The sequence below is a fragment of the Macrotis lagotis genome, chromosome 4 (assembly GCF_037893015.1).
Source record: "Macrotis lagotis isolate mMagLag1 chromosome 4, bilby.v1.9.chrom.fasta, whole genome shotgun sequence".
Taxonomy (NCBI): domain Eukaryota; kingdom Metazoa; phylum Chordata; class Mammalia; order Peramelemorphia; family Peramelidae; genus Macrotis; species Macrotis lagotis.
The window spans coordinates 135,639,492-135,661,038 of NC_133661.1; the positions used below are offsets into that span (position 1 = coordinate 135,639,492).

The 21,547-nt window shown below is 31.4% G+C and overlaps 1 pseudogene; it reads right to left on the reverse strand.

Annotated features, from left to right (window-relative positions):
- Positions 1–21,547, reverse strand: part of LOC141520042 (large ribosomal subunit protein uL10 pseudogene) — a 37,547-nt pseudogene that overhangs the window by 4,113 nt on the left and 11,887 nt on the right.

A 21,547-nucleotide genomic window follows, 5' to 3' on the forward strand; every position in this document is an offset into this window, starting at 1 on the left:
ACAATGGAAAATAAATAGAAATATATATGGTTCAGGATTAAGGAAAAGGTCCCCAAATTTAAAGACCATCAAGATCTGTATATCACGAATATTTTATTTGAAAAGAGAATTGGAAGTCACTGGACATGGTGAGCAGTCACAGAAAATAAAACTGACCATATATTAATATACTAGAAATTATTGGTTGTCATGTAGGAGTCATTTTTGAATCAGATATCTGTGTGCAGTCAGACCATAGAGCAAAAGTCAAATCAGTAACAAATTATAAGGCTAAAGATGAAAAAAATTCTGTCTGTCATTATAATAGCTTCAACTTAATATATTAAAATTGATTTCAAACTCACAAGCAACTTAAAGCAACAAATATATGCAAAGCATTTTCTTAGTAATTGTATATGTAAATACAAAAACTGATTTTGACTTCAAGAAGTACATTTTAAGGAGCTGAAACAGAGCAACTTGAGGAGGTAGAGAGTCCTAAAGGGCAATAAAAAGTATATAGAGAAGTTAGTCTCAGAGATGAGTTTTAAAGGAAGTTAAGATTTGTAATATACAATGAATAAGATAGAAGTGAATTCTAGGCATGGGATGAATCTTACAAGAATTCAAAGAGAAAGAAGATGAAAAGTGGAGATTTGACAAAAGTAGGTTGTTCACTCTCACTGAAATACAAAATAAATTTAAAAAGATTAATAGAAATTGACTAGAAATTTTGGTGGAAAGCAATTTGGGAAACATCTTGAACATCAATCTAGTTATATTTAACCTTACAGGCAATCTTATAACTAAAGAAAGTTTTTGATCATTGTCAGAGAGTAGATTGTGGGGAAAAGGATATGATCAGATATGTGCTGAGGAAGATTATTTTGGAGTCCTAAACTGGTGGGATATTATAAAAATAATTTAGACAAGTGTTGAATAAGAGTTTTAATTTGGGTGATGATCATATGTATGAAAAGAAACAGATAAGATATATATTGTAGGAGCAGAATCAAGAAGTGTGGACAGTTGATTGAATATTTGAGGATGAAGGTGAGAGAAGAACCAAAGAATACTTTAAGGCTATGAAACTAATGGATTAGAAGGGTGGTGACACATTCTATTGAAATAACAGACAATGGAGTATAATTTATTTGACAGTTATTAATAATCATACTCAGTGTAGGATTAGAGCTTATTCAAAAGTTAAAGTGCCTTTGGTTGTTATAAAGTTAGGAATATATATATATATATATATATATATATATGTACATATATATATATATACATAATGTCTCAGAATTTGTGCTAACCATCATGCCAAATTTGATTTTTGCTATTAAGAATTGATTCTGGGGAAAATGCCAGGGTTTCTGCCTCCCTTGACCCATCAACCTTCTTATTTCTTTCTTCCTTAGTATATATATATATATATATATATATATATATATATATATATATATATATATATATATATGTACATATATACACTAACTTACCTCAAAGCTGCTTTCTGTTACTAGTCTCAAGAAGATATCAGCCTCTTTGTAGTCTTTCTCAAAGCAATTCATTTCAACCAAGAATCTCTGCTCTAGAATCTAACAGCCTTTCAGTTTTATGCTTTGACTGCATTCTAAATTGAACTCCTCTCTTGTGGTCTATGATTCTGGACCATTTGGAGGAATGGTAAAAGTTATGTGAGATAACATACCCTGATACTTATGCTATAGAAAATTATAGAAAATGGTTTTCTTACCATAATGGGGAGTTAGACTTGTACCACTTAGACTTGTACTTAGAAAGACCTTGATTCAAATTCTCTGTCAGAAAAATACTATTTGTATGAGCCTGGGCAGTCTCTGACCTGTGGTTTATTCATCTATAAAATAGATGGTAGTACTAGCTATAGTAACCACATCATGTTGTTAATGTGATCAAATGAAGCAACATGTATATTTTTGCATATAATAAAATATATGCTGTTATTTTTTGGGGGGGAGGGAAGGGGCTCGACTTAGAATTTCAACCATATAAAGAATTCCCAGTTTAGAAATTCCATCTACTAATGCAGATTGCCAACTCATTTGTAAATTATATTCATAGTACTTCTGAGGGTTACTGAGAGGGTAATTAATGATTTGCTCAGGGGTCACATAGAAAGTTATGTTATCAAAAACTAGAACTGTTGTTAATTCATTAATTATTTTCCTAACTTGATATATCAGTATGTTGGAGATTTGGCTATAATACCAGCATCCTCTTAAGTTCAGGTTCTATGACATGACAAAATGAGGCACTAGTAAATCATTAAATATTTAACAAAGAGGGTTAATTTAGCTCTAACAAAGCAATAAGGGTTTAGAGACACTTAGCTTCTTGGCTGTAGTCACTGGATCTCCATCTGGAAAGCTTCTGGTCAACAGGACATTGGTATAGCAACTCACATGATTTTAAGTACCCACTAAGTCTTAGTGACTGGGATTTTTTATGATCCTAGATGATCAAAAAATTCTATCAGGGAAGATGAAATCACTCAGATTATAGGGGCAACTTTGTTATCTTTAAGTAAAGTCTCCTCATATTGAGTTAGGTAGGAAGAAGTAACTTTCTATGGTCCTAACCCACATTATGTTGAAAGGAACATTTATTGACTTCCTCTTACCCTTTTTTCAGAAAGAAAATGAAGTTAGCTAGATAGAATTATGTAAAGTACTATAGAACAGTCAACAATTTTTTGGGGGGAGGTGATAAAAACAGTAGGCAAAATAAACAAATTAAAGCAAATCCTAATAGATAATTCATTACATTCATATCTGGAATCTTAAAAATGCAAAAAAATGCAAAGAGTGATTGAATAATTATTTTGGTAAATGTAAATTTAGGGTACTGAACTAAATGAAATCAGAAGTCACTTCCAACTTCAGTTCTGTTAGCCTCTGATCCTATAAAATTAAAATTCAATAGCATTAAATATAAAATTCTGTATTTGGGTTCAGTAAAAATTTACTACACAAATTCAGGCCATAGTAAACATAACCAGGCAGTAAAATAAGAGAGCACTGATGAAAAAAAGGTATTTTCTTATTCTTCAAAATCAGCATTCAGGAGGATGACATTCAATTTTGTTTTATTTTTCATTTTGCTTTGTTCTGTTTCTTTGGTTTATCTTTTTATTCTACTAGAATTGAAAGGGCACTTTTTGCTACTGTTTATTATGAATTTGAAAAAATGGATTAATATTTAGGGTGACAAATTCTTGAGTTCATATTCCCCCAAACAAGAAACTTTAAGTTGCTATCAGATTCAAACCAGTACAAAAAATTCACCATATCAGCACTCCAAAATTCTAACTTTAACCTTGAGAATGGCTAATTCAACTAGGTCATCCATTAATTAAACTGCTATCTTTAGCACATTTCATCAATTGTCCATTGCAAACCCCTCTAACCTAGTTCCCAGTATCGAACTTCATAAATCTCTATTATTTTAAATTACCATTTTTGGCACAGAATCATTTCAACTTCTATCAACTCCTGTATAACTTGGAAAGAGCACTGCACTTAATATTAGAAACTTTGACTTGAGTACCACTTACAAACTGTGACTTTGAGCATGTTTCTAGCTTCTCTGATATTAAATATATTAAATATTAAACTATGTACCTTACAAAGTGGTCATGGGAAAAACACTTCGTAAGCCACAAAATGTTGTATTCTAATGCCTCTCATAGTGACAAACAGGTAACCCTGAGTTCTTGAAGGCTGTATCTACAGAAAACAAATTCTGGGAGGTTCTTGTCAGCTAGAAAGAATATAGATATATTATGAAGATGGAGTTTTGGACTAGGAAACAATCCAGGAAATAAAGAGATACATCACCAGTAGGTTGACATCTAGGTGTTGAATTCATAGAAACTCATATAAATGTAAACTACTAACACTAATCAACAAGTCAGAGATTTTTAAGAAGCTTTCATGCTTGTTTTTGTGACTTTGGCATCAATTTCACATCCTCTTCCATTCTATCTCCAGCTGTTTTCTTACTTCCATTCACCCAATCACTTAGAAATAGTTATTTATCATTTAGCAGATATTCACTTATCCATTTACTAAGCATGCCTGCTACATGAGAAAGAAAAAAATTCTGGTCACTTCTCAAAATGCAAGAATAATTCCTTGCTCTCATGGAATGCATGTTCTAATAGAGGGAATAAAGTTTAATATATAGCACTAAATTATACTAAAAGAAAAAAATACTGTGAGAGATCTGAGATAGCATGTAATAAATTATTTGCATTTTCTTAACTTTTTTCCAATTGCTAGCAAAAGCTTTTTAGATTTTTAAAATATTTATTTCTAAATACTTTACCAACTTTCTTTTCCTATCTTCTCATTGAGAAGGTAGGCTAGTTGTTGTAGATTATACATGTACAGTTATGCAAAACATATTTTTGATATTTGTCATGTTATGAAAGAAAGCACAGAAATCCCACCCCACCCAATATAAACATCAAGAAAAATAAAGTTAAAAGTATGATATGATATGCACTCAGATTCCCTCAGTACTTTCTCTGGAGGTAGATAGCCTTTGTCATCATTAATCCAGAATTATCTTAGATCAATGCATTACTGGAATAACTAAGTCATTTACAATTCATCATTGTACAATATTGTTTTTAGTGTTTTAGTGTTTTCCTGGTTCAGCTCACTTCACTTTGCATTAGTTCATGAAAGTCTTTCAAGCTTTTTTTCTGAAAGCATTCTTTCCTACATCATTTCTTGTCATTTTCCTTTTCTGTTATATTAACCAATTTGATGTGTGGTGGTAACTCTTTTAATGCACATTTCTCTAATAATGATTTAGAATATTTTTTCATATGATTATGGAGTATTTTTGTTATTTGAAAACTATCTTCTCATATCCATGACCATTTATCAGCTGGGGAATGACTTATATTCTTATAAATTTGACTCAGTTCTCTATGTGTTTGCGAAATGAGACTTCTAACAGGAAAAACTCACTGTAAAAATGTTTTCTGCTTTCCTTCTATTCATGATTAGATTGATTTTGATTGCACAAAATCTTTTTAATTTAATGAAATCAAAATTATACATTTTATACCATTATATAGCATTTTCATGATTGTAGATAATTGATTTCCTTTCTAAAAATTTAAATTTATTATTCCAACTATATACAAAGGTATTTTTCAATATACACCGTTTTTTGTAAGATTTTGAATTGCACATTTTCTCCCTCTTTTCTTTATATGTTATACATGTATAACTCTGTTAAAAATATTTCCATATTAGTCATGTTGTGAAAGATGAATCAGAATAAAAGGGGATAAAAAACTATGAGGTAAAAAAAACACCACAGAGCACAGAAAGAATCTAAAAAATTAAAAATAGCATGCTTTGGTCAGTATTCAGATTTCATAGTTCTCAGAAGGCGAATAATATTTTCAATCACAAGTCCTTTATAAATTTCTCTGATTATTGTACTGCTGAGGAGGGCTAAGTCCACCATATTTGATCACCACACAATCTTGCTGTTAATATGTACAATGTTCTCCTGGTTCTGCTCACTTCACTCAATATCACTTCATGTAAGCCTTTGCAGGTTTTTCTGAAGTCTGCCATTTATGATTTCTTATAGAACAATAGAACTCCATCACATTCATATACCACAGTTTGTTCAGTCATGTCTCAATTGATGTTCATCCCTTCAATTTCTAATTCTTTGCCACTGCAAAGAAAGCTGCTGTAAATATTTTTGTACATGTCTTTTCCCCCTTTTTTATGGTCTCTGGGATACAGATCTAGTAGTAGTAGTAGTAGTAGTAGTGCAGCATCAAAGAGTATGCATACTTTTATTGCACCTTGGTTGTAATTCCAAATTGCTTTCCAAAATGGTTGGATCATTTCACAACTCCACCAGCAATGTATTAGCATTCCAGTGTTCCCACATCTTCTCCAATAATGATCATTTTTCTTTATTGTTATATTCACCAATCTGTTTGTTATATTTCTCTGATCAATAATGATTTAGAGCATTTTTCATATGATTATAGATAGCTTTAATTTCTTCATCGAAAAACTGCCTGTTCATATCCTTGACCCAGTTATCATTTGGGTACTGACTTGTATTCTCATAAATTTGATTCAACTCTCTATATATTTTTGAAATGAGGGCTCTATCAGAAAAACTTACTTTAAAATCTTATCAGGTTTGTGCTTTACTTCTATTTTTGACTGCATTGGTTTTGTTTGAACAAACTCTTTTTAATTAATAAAATCAAAATTATCAATTTTATACCATTATATAACATTTTCATATAATTTGAGATAATTGATTTCCAATTCTTAGCCACCACAAATAAAATTTCTATAAATATTTTGTATGAATAGCTTCTTTTCTCTCTTTTTGGATTCTTTTGGACTATAGCTGTGGTTTTGCTAAGAGATAAAGGGTATGCACAATTTTATAACCCTTTGTGAATAGCTCTAAATGTTTTTGCAGAAAGTTATCAGTTTATAACTTAACTAACTGCATTCATGTCCCAGTTTCCCAATCTTCAACACTTTCATTTTTTGTTATATTAGTCACTCTGAGAGGTATGAGGTGGTACTGAGTTGTTTTAATTTGCATTTCTCTAATCAATAATGATTTAGAGTATTTTTTCAATATTTTTATCTTTGCTTTGTTTGAAAACTACCTATTAATACCCTTTGAATACTGTAGAATGACCTACATTTTTCATAATTTTGAATCACTTCTCTTTATATTTGAAAAATTACTTCTTGCAAAATTTCTCCCCAGTTTTCTGTTTTTTTTATAATTTGTTTTTATTGGTTTTGTTTGTGCAAAAGCTTTTTAATTTTATATAATCAAAATTATCCATTTTACTTTTGTAATGCTCTTTACATCTTCTTTGGTCCTAAATTCTTCCCTTATCCATCACTCTGACAGATAAACTCTTAATTTGCTTTCATAATTTGTTTATGACATCACTCTTTATATATTAATCATGTTCTCATTTTGGCCTTATTTGGTATATGATGAGATGTTTGCCTGTACCTAGTTTTAGCCAAACTCCTGTATTCCTAGTAATTTTTGTCAAATAATGAGTTTCTGATGCAAAAGCTTGGATCTGTGACTTTGTCATGCACTAAATTACAGTGGTTATTACTATAAGGTAATTTGCAGCTAATCTATTCCAGCTCTATTTCATAACCAATACCAGATTGTTTTGATAAATACTGCTTTACAAGTCAGTTTGAGATCTGATATGGCTAGACTGCCTTCTGTCACAATTTTTTTCATTTATTCCCTTAATATACTTAAGATTTTAATCTTCCAGAATCTTGGTTATAATCCTAACTCTTTTGTCTTATGATATATCATAATCCAACCCCTGTGGTTTTTTAAAAATGTGGAAGCTGTTAAATCCTGTGTAATCTTGACTATAGCTCCATGAAATTTGAATTGTTTTCTTTGGCTGCTTGGAAGATTATCTCCTGGAACTGGAGATTTGACTATGGTGTTCCTGGGAATCTTAATTCTCTATGTCAATTGTTTTTTCGATGAGAAATTACACATTTTCTTCTATTTTTTTATTTTTCTTGATTTTGTATTATATCTTGATGTTTCTTAGTGTCATTAGTTTCTACTTGTCCAGTTCTAAATCTTAAGAATATTTTCTTGAGCTTTTTGTTCTTCCTTTTCCATTTGGTAAATTCTACATTTTTCTTGGTAAATTTTTGTATATCTTTTCCTATGTTGCTGACTTTTTTCTTGACTTTTTCTTTACTCTTTTTAAAACTACATTTCTTCCAAGTTTTTATTCTATTTCTCTAATTTGCTTTTCAAAATCCTTTTTAAAGTAGTTCAAGGAATTCCTTTTAGACCTGAGATCAAATTATATTTTTCTTTGAGTCTTCATATGTAGCCATTTTGACACTTTTGTCCTCTTCTAACCTTCAATTTCCATATTACCACAGTAATTTTCTATAGTCTCTTCTAGAAGCAGAGCTCTACTACTGGGTTGCTATGGAAACAGTGTATCCTTGGTAGATCCCCTAGGGTGGGGCTTCACTATTGGTCACCAAGGGGGTCAAGGTCTTACTAGTGGTTTTTGCTAAGCAAAGGTGGAGTCTCTGTGTTTGAGCCTTGCTATACTGAACAGACTGGTCACTTGCTTAGGGGACTACTGGTTTGCAGGAAAACATCTTACTAGTGGATTGATACAGGCTTAGAGTTTTGCTGTAAGTCACCTAGTATTAGCCTTGATACTACTGCTCCTCTTGAATCTTGCTCCCCTTTCTTTCTGACCTGGTAAGCTGCTTGTACTCCTAGATCAATTCTGAGACAATTTTCTAGTTGTTTGGAAGGGAATTTAGGAGGGCTTTAAGAGTTTTCTTTATTCTATCTTGGCACTGGAAGTCTAGTTTTCCTAATATTGAACAAGCTCTGCATTCCTAGTATGTCTCACCTTGTCATAGTGGATGATCTTTGTGATACAGTGATGTAATTTCCTTTTTAGTGCTTTATTTAAAATATTTGCATCAGTATGCACTAGGGAAATTGATCTATGGTTTTCATTCTCCGTATCAGCACAATATTTGTGTCATAAAAGTAATTTGGCAGGGCTTCTTTCCCTATTTTTCCCCAATAGTTTTTATACTATTAGAATTCAGGAGTTTTGTAAATTCATAATATTCTGGATTTTTTTTTCTTAGGGAACTCACTGATGCCTTGTTCAATTTCTTTTTTCTAAGATAGGACTATTTAAACTGTATAATTCCATTTCTATTAATCTGGGTGATTTAAGTTTTTGTTAATATTCATCCATTTCACTTAGATTATTTTATTTGCTAGCATAGAATTGTGTATGTTCATTGATGAATTAATCATTTTTGATACTGGAAATTTGACTTTCTTTTTCATTTTTTTAAGTCAAATTGACTAATGGTTTATCTATTAAAACAAAGACCTAATTTTGTTTATTAGTTGAATGATTTTCTTATTTACAATTTTATTAATCTCTCCTTTGATTTTTTAGGATTTCCAATTTGTTAATTTTATTTGGAATTTTTAATTTGTTCCTTTGCTCCATGGCTTTTTTCTCTGCTTTGTTGATGAAAGCATTCAGAGATATAAAATTTCCCCTAATTACTTCTTTGGCTGCATCCTGTAAAGTTTGATGTGTCCCATTGTTGTCATGCTCTTTAATGAAATTATAATAAATTAATTTTTTATAGAAATAATTCAACAAAATTAATAAACTACAAACAAAAGATAAAAAACTAAATGAATACTAAGAAATTATGTTATGAATAATGAGATGATTTAAAAACAAACTAAAAAACAATAAATGGGTAAACTAAAATAGCAATGAGGTAATATATCAAAATTAGTGATACAACTAAAATCATCCTGAGGGAAATTTGTATATCTTAAAAATATTAACAAAAGGCAAAAATATATCAGCATGCAGTTTTAATACTAAAAATTAATGTAAAAATACAGATTAAATCTTTAAAATTTGAGGCAAAATATAAAAGTTAAAAAATCCAATAGCTTAAGAAAAACAGAAGGCTCAAAAAACAAAGTAAATTAAAGAATGAGGGTCTAGTAGAATATGAAACATCTAAGCCAAAAAAAGAAAGATATTTTAAACTCAGCAAGCTGTAAATGAATAGTCAAAGAACTCCATTATTAATCCTCAGACTAGATGAATTTTCAACTCAATTATATCAAACAGCTATATGAAGACTCTAAACAAATTCCTTTTCTGAGAGAAATCTTTTGTTTTATACCTATTCAAATAGATCTCGCCTCCTTCATTTTTTGAATGTGAACACCTTGAAGGCAGGGATCCCCCTCCCCCTTTTTCTTTTTATTTATCCCTAGCAAATGGTACAGTGTACATCACATGGTAAGCACTTAGTCAATCCTTATTGACTGATATTCATGCCAATGAACAGCAAAGCAAAAAATAGCTATAAAACTCATCTCACTTAATGACAAAATGGCTTACTGATGCAAGAATGCTTACTAAAGAAATGTATTCAGAAAATAATTCACTATTGTCAAGCTGATACCCAATTATTGATGAAAATAATCATTTATTAAGTACCTATACTATGCATAAAATTGGATAGCCAAAGATGTCATGGAGCCAACATTTGATTGTAGATATAAAATATACAATATTTTAGAACAATTATAAAATTAATTTGGAAAGAGTATTAGAAGTATCAAGAAAAGCTATATTGAGAAGGGACACTATAAGGAAAAGTAAACAGAAGGATTCAGGATATAGAGGGAATTTCATTCTAGGAATGAAACATTTACTATGTAAGAGAAAAAAGGAGGGCAGACTTTATGGATCATAGACTTCAGGGAGAGACATAATGTATAATGAGGCTAGAAAGACAAGTTGGGACCAGTTTGTAAAAGGCTTTAATAATAAAATTTATGAGATAATATTTTATCCTAGGAGAAGAAATAGGAAATCAATAGAAAACAATTAGTGCAATTAGCCATAAGAATGACAAAAATGATTAAGTCACTTGATTATTTTTAAAGATATAGAAAGACTTTGATATAATATTGTTCATATTATATTAATCATGTTTAAAACATAAAAACATATTTTTTTAAAAAAAAACCAGAGATACCATTATTTGTAATGAGGAAACACTAGAAGTTTCCCTGATACAAACAGGGATAAAGCATATATGCTCCCTTTATTATTATTTAACACATCCCTACAAATTCTAGATATAGCAGTAAACCAAGAGAACCAAATTAAAATGTATAAAAATTGATATTAAAAAAGAAAACATCATTCCTATTTAGAGACAATATAATAATGTACATAGGAAATCCCAGTCACCAAAGATATTAAATGAGATGATTACTAGATACAGTTAAGTAGCTGTACATAAAATAAACACCAAAATATTGATATGTCTAGATAGCATTAGCAAAAAAGGAAAAAATGTCAAGAGAAATTGCAATCAAAAAATTAAAATGCTTAAATATTTTGGTGTTGTCCTTCAAACATACAGATGAGATTTGTATAATTAAAACTATAAAACACTATAGAAACACAAACAATTAAATGTATAGATGTTCACTGTTTGGAATATAAAATCTATGAAATTAATATATCTTTCCGTTATTCTGTTTAAAAAAAGACTAGCAGGAAAAAAACAAAAAAAAATGACTAGATAGGCTAATAAAATTAAAATAAAAAATAAGTTAAATTAATTGATTTAGTGCTATGCCTATCAGTTAATTACAAGGCATCTTTATGCCACTATACAGTACAATACCAAGAGGAGTAAGTTTACAATCTCAAGGGAAATAAAAAAAAATTGAATAAAAGGAGCATTGCAATACCAGATCTCCAATCATGAAGCAATAGACATCAGTCACTTTGTAGATGATTCCAATAACTTTATGCCTTTAAAAGTTATCCTACAGGCAGCTAGGTAGTGCAGTGGATAGAGTATTGGCCCTAGGGTCAGGAAGACCTGAGTTCAAATCCAACATCAGATACTTAATTATCTAACTGTATGACTTGGCCAAGTTACTTAATAACCCTATTGCCTTCCAAAATTTTTTTTAAAAGGTTATGATATTTCTTTTTTTCTATCTCTTTCTGCTCTTTTTTCCACAATGGTTATTTGTTTTATTAATTTTATTAATAACCAAGAGGTTATTAATTTAGATTTTTATAGTCTAGACACTGAAAAAACTTATTAAAAACAGAAATAAAGGAAAACAAGCAATTGGAGAGACATTTTTACTTATGGTTGGATCTTGGCAATATAATAAAATGGGAATATTACCTAAAATAATTTAAAGATTTAGTGCCATACCAATTAACTTATAAAAGGCTTTTTAAAAAAATAAATACAGATAAAAGAATAATAATACATATAAAGCAACAGAATGTCAAGAATCTCAAGTAGAGAAGAAATAAAGGAACCTAGCAGTACCAGACCTCAGACTATACTGTGATGAATCATTAGCACTATTTGTAATGGATTAAAAAGCAAATTTTTGATTGATGAAATTGTTCTGGAAAAACATAGAAAAATTGAATATAATATTGCAGTATTTAAAAAAACTTGGAAATGCTAACTACTGGGGTAGAAATTCCTTATTTATAATTTAACTATGTTAAGAATCAGATAAATGCTTCTTGTGGGTTCTGGGAATTTATTCATATTTATGAAAATTTACTTCTAAGGATTTTAGAAATAGTTCATTTGTAAATTTATTACTTAAATTATATAAATATAATAGCATATAGTGATAACTACAATTCATCAACAATAATATCCATCAATAATTTTAAAATGCAATAGACTGTGAAAATTGATATTTTAGCTCAAGTTCTCAATAAATAAGAGAAACACAATAAATGTAATATTGGATTTGGAATTAGGAAGGCCTGGATTCAAATCCTGATTCTGATACTTAATAGAGTTATATGGCAATGGGCAAGTCACTTAGCCTAAATTTCAGTTTATTCATTTGTAAAATAGGATATACATACATACAAATACATATGCATATATATTTGTATATATCTGACAGGATTATAATGAAGTTAAAATAGGATAATATATATTAAGTATCTTACAAACTTTAAAGTACCACATAAATGACAACTAATTTTATTACTATTAGCACATTTAAGTTTTTTTTATTCTAATTTTTTAATCACAACATTTAGGTTTTTTCTTACTTATTTTACTTCTTCCAATAAATTCTAAAAGCTTATTTCAAAGACAACAGACAAAGTACAAAGAATTTTTGGCTCAGAGTTTGGAGGTTTTTGCTTTGAAAAAGAGTAAGGAAGAATTTATGAATCAACAGCTTATGCTATATATGGTCAGCATACATTTAAACTTTATAAGGTACCTGTTATGAATGGTAGCATCCTCTCTTGAACTTACTCATTTTGTGGACACTAAATGCAAAGAGCTACCTTTCCCAATTGAATTTCAGCTAAGAATTTATTGGGTCCCACACCCATTTCTACTAATGTAGCAACATGGTGACAGAACTGACAGATGAAAGAAAACTCTCAATTTCCCAGTTCCATACCAACTCAGTTCCTTGGGGAGAAGCAATGCTGCTGCTGCCAGCATCCAAGCAAGCTGGCAGGGCTTCAGTGTTTATATCAGAAAGATAGGTGAGCAAAAAGAGATAAAACTTTTTTCATGAGTCTGGTCAAAACCCATCTCAGACTGGAATGTGGTTCAGGAAATGTGTTAGGGATACAAATAAGTTGAGTTTTTTCTATTTGAAAGAGTGAATAAAGAAAGGCTGCCTATTCACACTATCTACTATGACTATTACTGCTGTTTAAAAAAAGGATCAATATGGAACTAAGCCTTTCTCTTAGATGTTGAACACACAGTTTTGTCAGGGTTAACTATAACAAAATTGTAAAAATTGGGTATCTAATGAACCCAAATACCTTGGTTTGAAAAATCATGAGATTTGGAGCAACAACTTTCTGTATATTCTTCCATGTTCATTCTTTTCTCTTGCTTCTCTTGCTTCCCACTGTACCTGTCAGGTCTAAAGTAAATCTGGAGAAATATCAAAAGGAACAATAAAATAGTCTTCAAAATTCACATTTAAAAAAATCATTTGTATCATGGTTTAGAAAATAGTCATATACCCAGTTTTATTGATATGTCCAATTTTTTTATTTTTGTTTTTTGTTTATACTATAACTCTGTTGTGCTGAAAGCAAAAGAAACGCAGAACATATATAAAAATGGGGTCCTGACTTGCTTTTCATCATACCCATAAAACTATAGTTATACTCTTAAATATAGTTATGTCTATATTAATGGGACCATATCTTACATTTCTTGAGAACAAAAACTATCTTGTACTAACTAGGTATTCTTAGGATCAGGAAAATCTGGTTTCAAGTAAAGTCTGCCTCTGAAACATACTAATTATATCAACCTGGGCAAATCACTTAAACTCTCAGTATCCCAGGCAAATTTCTAATAACATAAATTGCAAAACATATGCTAAGTTTCCTTATTAACCGTTCTCTACATCCCCCCATTCCACACACCTCCCAAATTACAGGTTTTCCCCTACCCCCATCTCCATATGATATAAAACAGTGTGCCCAGTAAGCAATTGTTAATTTGATTTCTGATATTCCCAGTCTGATAAGGGAGTAAACCTGAGGAATAGTGAAACCTGGGATGTTCACCAGAGGAATTAAAGCAACTAGAAATGGAATGAGTGAAATGGATAAGAGGTGACAGACTAGACTAAGAAAAGTGGGGAGGATGGGGAGGGAGAGGGACAGTGGACTAATCCATCAAGAGTAGCAGATGAAGGCAATGATTAAATTTAAAAATAATAATATCCAAAAAAGGGAAGGAGTGATAAAAGAAAGAGAAGAGAGGTGTGACAGCTCTCCAGTGAAAGGTAAGTACCTTTGGAAGAAATGTTGGAAAAAAAAATCCAGCACTGTTTGATTATCTGTTTTCTTTAGTTTGTACATATAATGATTTAGTTGGATTTGTTACTTTTTTATCATTTCAAAACTTGAATTCCTTTCAAACACAATCTTGCTTTTTTATTTTTTATTAACTAGGTGAATTTTTTTCTAATTTTTCAAACAGTTTTTGGATTTGATATAAACAGCCTCTGATGAGCCACCATACAATACACATTTTGCTGTTAAAGGTTATTATTAAAAATGGCTTCCTCATCAAGACATTTGACAATATTAAAAATAGTCACTTCGAAAACCGAGTCAAATTTCCAGGTGAAGCTTTTGCGTGTCCAGCTTCACAAGTAATCTGCTCCTTTCAGAAGGACAGAGATTAGGAAAGGACTTGGTCAAGGGGCAGCAGAGGGCACTCCAGGCCAGATCAGGTTAAGTTGTGGTCACTTTATCTCTTGTTGTTGACGCAAAGCTCTGAGGCCATGGCCCAGGGTTTTCCTGCAGAATGTGTTTACAAGCAGGTCAAGGACTTGTAGACAGATAACCATTAGCAAAACAACTTTTCTATTGACAAAGGAGCAAAGAAAGGTGTGTTTGCAGATGAATTATCTCCTGCTTCTTAAAAAAAAAAAGAAAAAGAAGTCAAATCAAAACACTAAATCCTAGCTTTCTGTCCATAGTGGCACTTATCTGACGGAAAAGATGAACTTCTGCCTTCTCAGAATCACAATTAGGGTGGATAGTTATGCTATACTACATTGATTACTTACAAATCCTTGCTGGAATTTACCAGTGGACAAGCCAGCACTGGAAAACTGCCCATTTCACTTTGGCTGAACTGAAGAAGCCTTCCTATGCCAAACTTAGAAAAAAAGCTTGGCTAAAATGTTGAAATAGCCCTTAAGGACTTTTAACACCGTCACCAAGTGGAGGGAGAACCAAGTAGATTCTCAGCAAAACCTGCTTAATCTTCCTAGCCTGAGAAACTAGGCAGCAGCCTGTCTGATAACTCTGTGGTCTCTGAGTCCTGACCTTTGTTGAAAAGACATTTAGGCCTGACCATAAATTTACAAAGGCTTAGGACAGAGGCTCAGAATCCCCAAAGTGTATATACACAAAGGAAGAAGCGCTGTGAAGTGAGTGAGCAAAGAAAATTAAATACAGCTATCAGAAGCAACATTAATAAGATGCTTAACTAACGAATGGGTTTAAAGCTTAGAAAACAGCAGCCTACTTTTCAACTCACTGTGACTGAACGCTTGCATACAAGCCGTGAGGAAAAGACTGGCATAGTATGTTCAATCTTATGCAAAAGAAGGGTACTCACATTTTCAATGGAGAAAAAACCTGAAACCTGGGAATCTGCACATGGGGAAAATATGAGCTGTCTCGTTAGAAGTATAGTTCTCAATTAGTTTTCTTTTTATCCCCCCTTTTCTTTCTTGCTCTAAACCCCCTTACACACACCCACACACATACACACAGCTCTTTGCACTTGTGAAGGGTCAGAAAGGTTCTTGTGGACTTCTCTCCATAGAAGTCCTGACAATGTGACATGTGCAGTCCCGACAATGACATGCCACTCAAAACCTCTCCCTTCAGATTGTCCCCCCTTTTTAAGGAGACAGCCAACGTGAATGAAACACTTTTTTTTCTCTTCCAGGGAAAGTCTGACTTGCCTTTTATTAACCAAGATACAAAGTGCTACTCACATGCCTAGGACAGTAGAATTCTTTATTCTCTTAACTAGCAATTTGTTTGACCCTCGGAAATAGTATGAAAACTCCACAGTGTTCCATCTTTTTTATTTATTTTATATACCTATTAATCCATAAGATATTCCTGTAAAAACAGTGTCATAAACTGTAAACTCTCCACATTAAAAGGACATTTTAAGAGGTTTCATTTTAACATGGTTCTGTCACTCAAAGTGGGAAACTTTCTGCTAGTTCCCTTCCAAGCTGTTAAAGATTAGCTTGATGTAGATAAGACTATTCCCCAAACTCATTATCTGCCTTCCAAATGCACCTTAAGGACTACTTAATAAAGTCAAGGTTATGTGAAGAGTATTTTACTGAAAACCAGTGAATGACTATTAATAAATCTGCATTACAGATTGGTTATTTTGTCTCTGTCTTTCATTTTAGAGATGGGTAATTCCCCCTCTTTTTTTTTTTATTAAATACCATAAGCATGTGTGACTGTGTCATAAGACACCAATAAATCTGTGATTTCAGTTATAGGAAGGAGCAACAAAATATCACTTTGTCTAATTTACAATGGAAACTATACATTTGAAAATATACCCTGCTCCCCCCCCCACAAAAAAGTATATCTCATCCTCTTTCCCCAAAATGAAAACTTCACCCTCTGTCTCCACTCATATAAATATATTTTATAGCAATGGTTCATTATTAGATCATTGGGAAGAAATTCTGATGTACTCTTCTGCTAAGAAGTTATTCTGAGTCTTAATATAACATTTATCGACCCCATTTAGTCTTATTCTAGTATAAAGTTCAATGGATATGTAGGGATAGGAAGAAACTTTAACATACAGCAAAGTAATTAATAGTTGACAATCTCTAATAACCTTCCTACTGTCCCACCCCCTCTTCCAAAAACAAACAAAACTAAAACACAATTAAAGGAATCTGTTCTTAAATTGTATCCTCTTCCCTACGGTTTTTGCATAAACAATTCCTTTCATGCTGACTATGTGACCAAAGATCACTATTTTTGAAGAATATCTAAAAACTGCTTACTTAAAAAATTTAAATGATAAATTTTCCAAAAACTGATCTTCCTCTGTGATTACCATACCTTTCTGGTTGAAGTTAGATAAAAAATACAAGGCATGTGACTTGCTTGTCTTGTAGTATTGATAATGCAGGTCGCCACCAAAATCAGAATGTGCAGACATGTAATCACCATAATAATAGTATATGAAGAATGAGACAAAAGAACATGTAACTTAGAGGATGTACCACCTTGACTCCTATGAATTATACCAAAAGGCATAATCATGATACTAAGATTGCAGCTCACTACCACACCCAATGTAATATCATAAATGGGTTACCACTGTAAAAATAAAGAATGAGTTGCAAAACAGTCACTATATGTCAAAAAAGAATAGGATCAAGCAATAATGAAGTCACAAACCCTAGAGGCAAAAAAAATAAGCTGTTCAACAAACTTAAAAAATGAAGGAAGCTATTTATAGTAATGCTTTTAACTAAGAAGAAAAATGTATAGAATATAGAAAATGTATAGAAAATAAAGGACTAGCAGTGGATCAGAAATCTACATAAAACTGGGAAATCATCAAAGCAGACAGTTGTTAGAGGGAATGCTTTAGTTAGCCAAAGTATGTCATGAATTTAGAGCTGCAAGAGACTTAATATGTTTTCTGGCCCAGCCCCTTATTTTACAGATGAGGGAAACCAAGGCATATAGCAATGACGTGATTTGCCTGAAGTTCTACAAGTAGTGCCAAAGATAAGATAAAAGGTCCAAGTCTTTGAATTGCCAAATCTAGTGTTCCTTCCATTGAACAATTGGTTGTCAACTATTTTTTTAATGTTACTTTCAGATACTTCCAGAGGTCATTTTAATCTTAATATCTGATAACTAAAATATCCTTGACAGGTATTCATATTGTTAAGAATGATGTGATTGAAGTTAAAATTAATACCAGCAATGGAAACTTAGTTCTGTTTTAGTTACCCTGTCCATACACAATGACATTTAGAAATCATCTGTTAATTTTTCAGTGATCTTTGATCTGAACAAAAATTGGTCAAGAGCCTTAACTATTTGGAAAATAGTAACATTTTTCTAAATTTACTAAAATAACAACTTTTCAACACTATTTGAAATGTCTAATAAAATCTAAAGTGATATATAGAGAGACAGTAGACACATGTCTAGATATGAGTGTATATGTGTATTTATATATGTATATATGCATGCCTAAATAGGTGTAGATTGACTGATTTATATCTGTATGTATTTATAAATATATCATATGTACTTATAAATATAAATAATAAATTAAAATAACCTAATTATCTAATAAAACTAAAATAAGTTGAAAATAATAAACTGTGCCTAATTAATAAAGATTTAAACTATAGAGCTATATAAGAAGTTTCCTTGTAATGAACTGAAAGGCCTTTCAAACATATCTCACTAATAATCAGTTTTCAATTTTATTTTTATTTCTTTAAATTTTAAGAAATTATTTTTTTCATCCATATGCACATGCATATTTTTAAATTACAAAATTTCCTTCCACCATCTCTTCTCACTCCCCTCCCCTCAGTGATGGACAGTCAAATTAGCTCAATTTTATTTTTAAAACATTTTCCTCTAAGACAATATATGTCGAGTGTTTTGCAAACCTTAAAGTACTAGGTAAATGGTTGTCTTCATTATTAGTATTAATAAGCAGATTTTCTGTCAATTTTATTTTAGTTTCAGAAAATGAAAATATTTGAATAAAATGAAAACATGATATTTTTTAGTATTTGCTTCTTTTCTTAGTCTTCATTTATGTTATAAAAAGTTTCCCATAATCCTTTAATAATCCCTTTCAACTACTTTTTTTAAAATATGGATTTACTCATTTCAATAGGTCCTATTTATATACCTATTGTGCTAGGGGGAAAATACTTTAGGAAAGCAATAAAAAATTAATTAATTGATCTCAGTTATTTAAGTAAACTTGAATAGGGAGAAATCATATTACAAAATGTTGAGATGAAATGATTGTGTAGTCAGGAAGAAAATGAAATCATTCTTTTCTAGATGTTAAGTTATGAAATAGAAAGGGAAATAGCTCAAAAGTATGTTAGAATGAAGGAAAATCTTCTAATTGTTTGGTTGATTTGGTTTGACTTTTCCTTGAGAGGGGAATCCTGAATGTATAAGGTATGCAGAGAAAGAGTAAATACAAAAGAAAATGAAGATAAAACCAAAACTATAATAAGTGCTAATATCTGTATATATATATATATATATATATATATAATACAATGTATACATGTATAAATATATAGATATATACATATTTTAGATATTTTAGTACAATAAGGTTTATGAAATATTTTGCATAAATTATTTCATTTGATGCTTTAAGTAATCAAAATGATTGATGGAGCAATCTCAAGGAAGAAACCAAAATGGATGGGATTAAAGGTATAGATGGGGTGGGGTGGGGGTGGGGAGCATGAGGGGGAGTTTCTTAGCAATAAGAAAGACTTCCTATTCCTCTCAGATTGCAAGGAAGGAGAAGAAGGGTGAGAACATTTAGAGGGCTAGAAAAATAGTGGAAAAGAATTGATGTAGTTCTTATTAGATGGACACATTTTTTCAATAAATTGAATAATCCGGTTTGATGAGGAAGAAGGCAGAGACTGTAGAGAGGGAGAAAAGTTGAATAATGAAGAGAAAGTTTGTACAACCATTGTGGGAGGGAGTATGCTATAGCATCGGAAAGAGAATAAAAGACTGTCTTGAAGCAGTAATAACCCAATAGAGATGCTATGACAGAAATTTGTAATAGACACAGTTAGCACTTAACAGATTGGGATATAATCTCTACAGCCTTTCCATAACCAAAATATCCCCATCATTTATCTGTGTGTGTGTGTGTGTGTGTGTGTGTGTGTGTGTGTGTGTGTGTGTCAGAGATAGATAGATAGATAGATAGATAGATAGATAGATAGATAGATAGATTGATAGAGAGAGAGAGACAGAGAGACACCTTTCTATGGTAGTTCACACTCAACTAATTTGCATCAAAGTCAGGACTTTAACTCAGATATTCCTGACTTCAGAGATGGCTATATGTGTGTGTAAGCATATATATGTGAATATGTGTATATATGTGTATATATGTCTATATATTTATAAGTACATACAGATATAAATTAGTCAATCTATACCTATATAGGTATGCATAATATGCATTTATAAATACACATATACACTCACATTCATGTAGCATGTTTAGTTTTTAAAAATATTATACGTATACTAGACTGGTCAGAATGCACAAAATAATCCATGCTGGAACCTAGGCAGCAGCACAAGCCAGAACCCATGCCAAGGATAAACTCTTCTACTTGTGATTATTCCCCCCATACATATATATGCTATTTGAGACAACTCTTTGAAATAGAATCTAAACTGAGGTCCAGAAAGAAGTTGCTTGTTCAAGGTCCATCACTCAAAAAATATTTACTGCCTATATGATCCTCAGTTCCCCAATCTCTTTAAATTGAATAACAGCTGCATTCATCTGCACTTGTCTTCTCCAGCTTCCTTCAAGGGTCAGTGAAAACCTCACCTTTCATTAAAAGCCTTTTCCAATCACCTTAATGGTAGAAGTTTTATTTGCATGTTATTTAGACTGTGAGTTTCTTTAAAACAACTACTTATTTGAACTTTTTTTTTGTATTTCCAATGTTTAGTCCGGTATTTGGCACATGGCTAAACATTTAATAATACTTTTTTAACTGATGGTCCTTGACAAGATCCTTTTGACTTCAAGGCAAGCTTTCTATCCACTACAATATGCTGCTTAGCCATTGTAGCTATTTCATTAACATTCTATGTTAATGAGTCAAGTATCACCTTTTCCTAGTAGGAGAATTTCCATTATTTACCATTTACATTATCAAAGAACTTTTGATTATTGAACAAGACAAATTTCATCAGTTATTGATTTACTAAAGGATAATCTGGATCTTTGGTTAAGGAGAAACTTTTGGAATCATCAGAAACCACTAGAATAAGATCACATAGTACCTCAGTAGCAGGGTTGGGACTTGAATCCAGACCTTTGACCAGGGACTGAGGGACAGAGGCTTAGGACTTGACCTATTTGATATTTCTACCATCACCCCTGAATCCCAATCACAACCAGAGTATCTTCAAAGTCCGAAGATTGGTGGAGGTCAGTTCCCTGCCAAATCAACCGGTAACCACAATATAAAAGTAAGACATGTAGTTTGGCCTAGAATTTCACCATGAAAGGCTCCAGTTTGA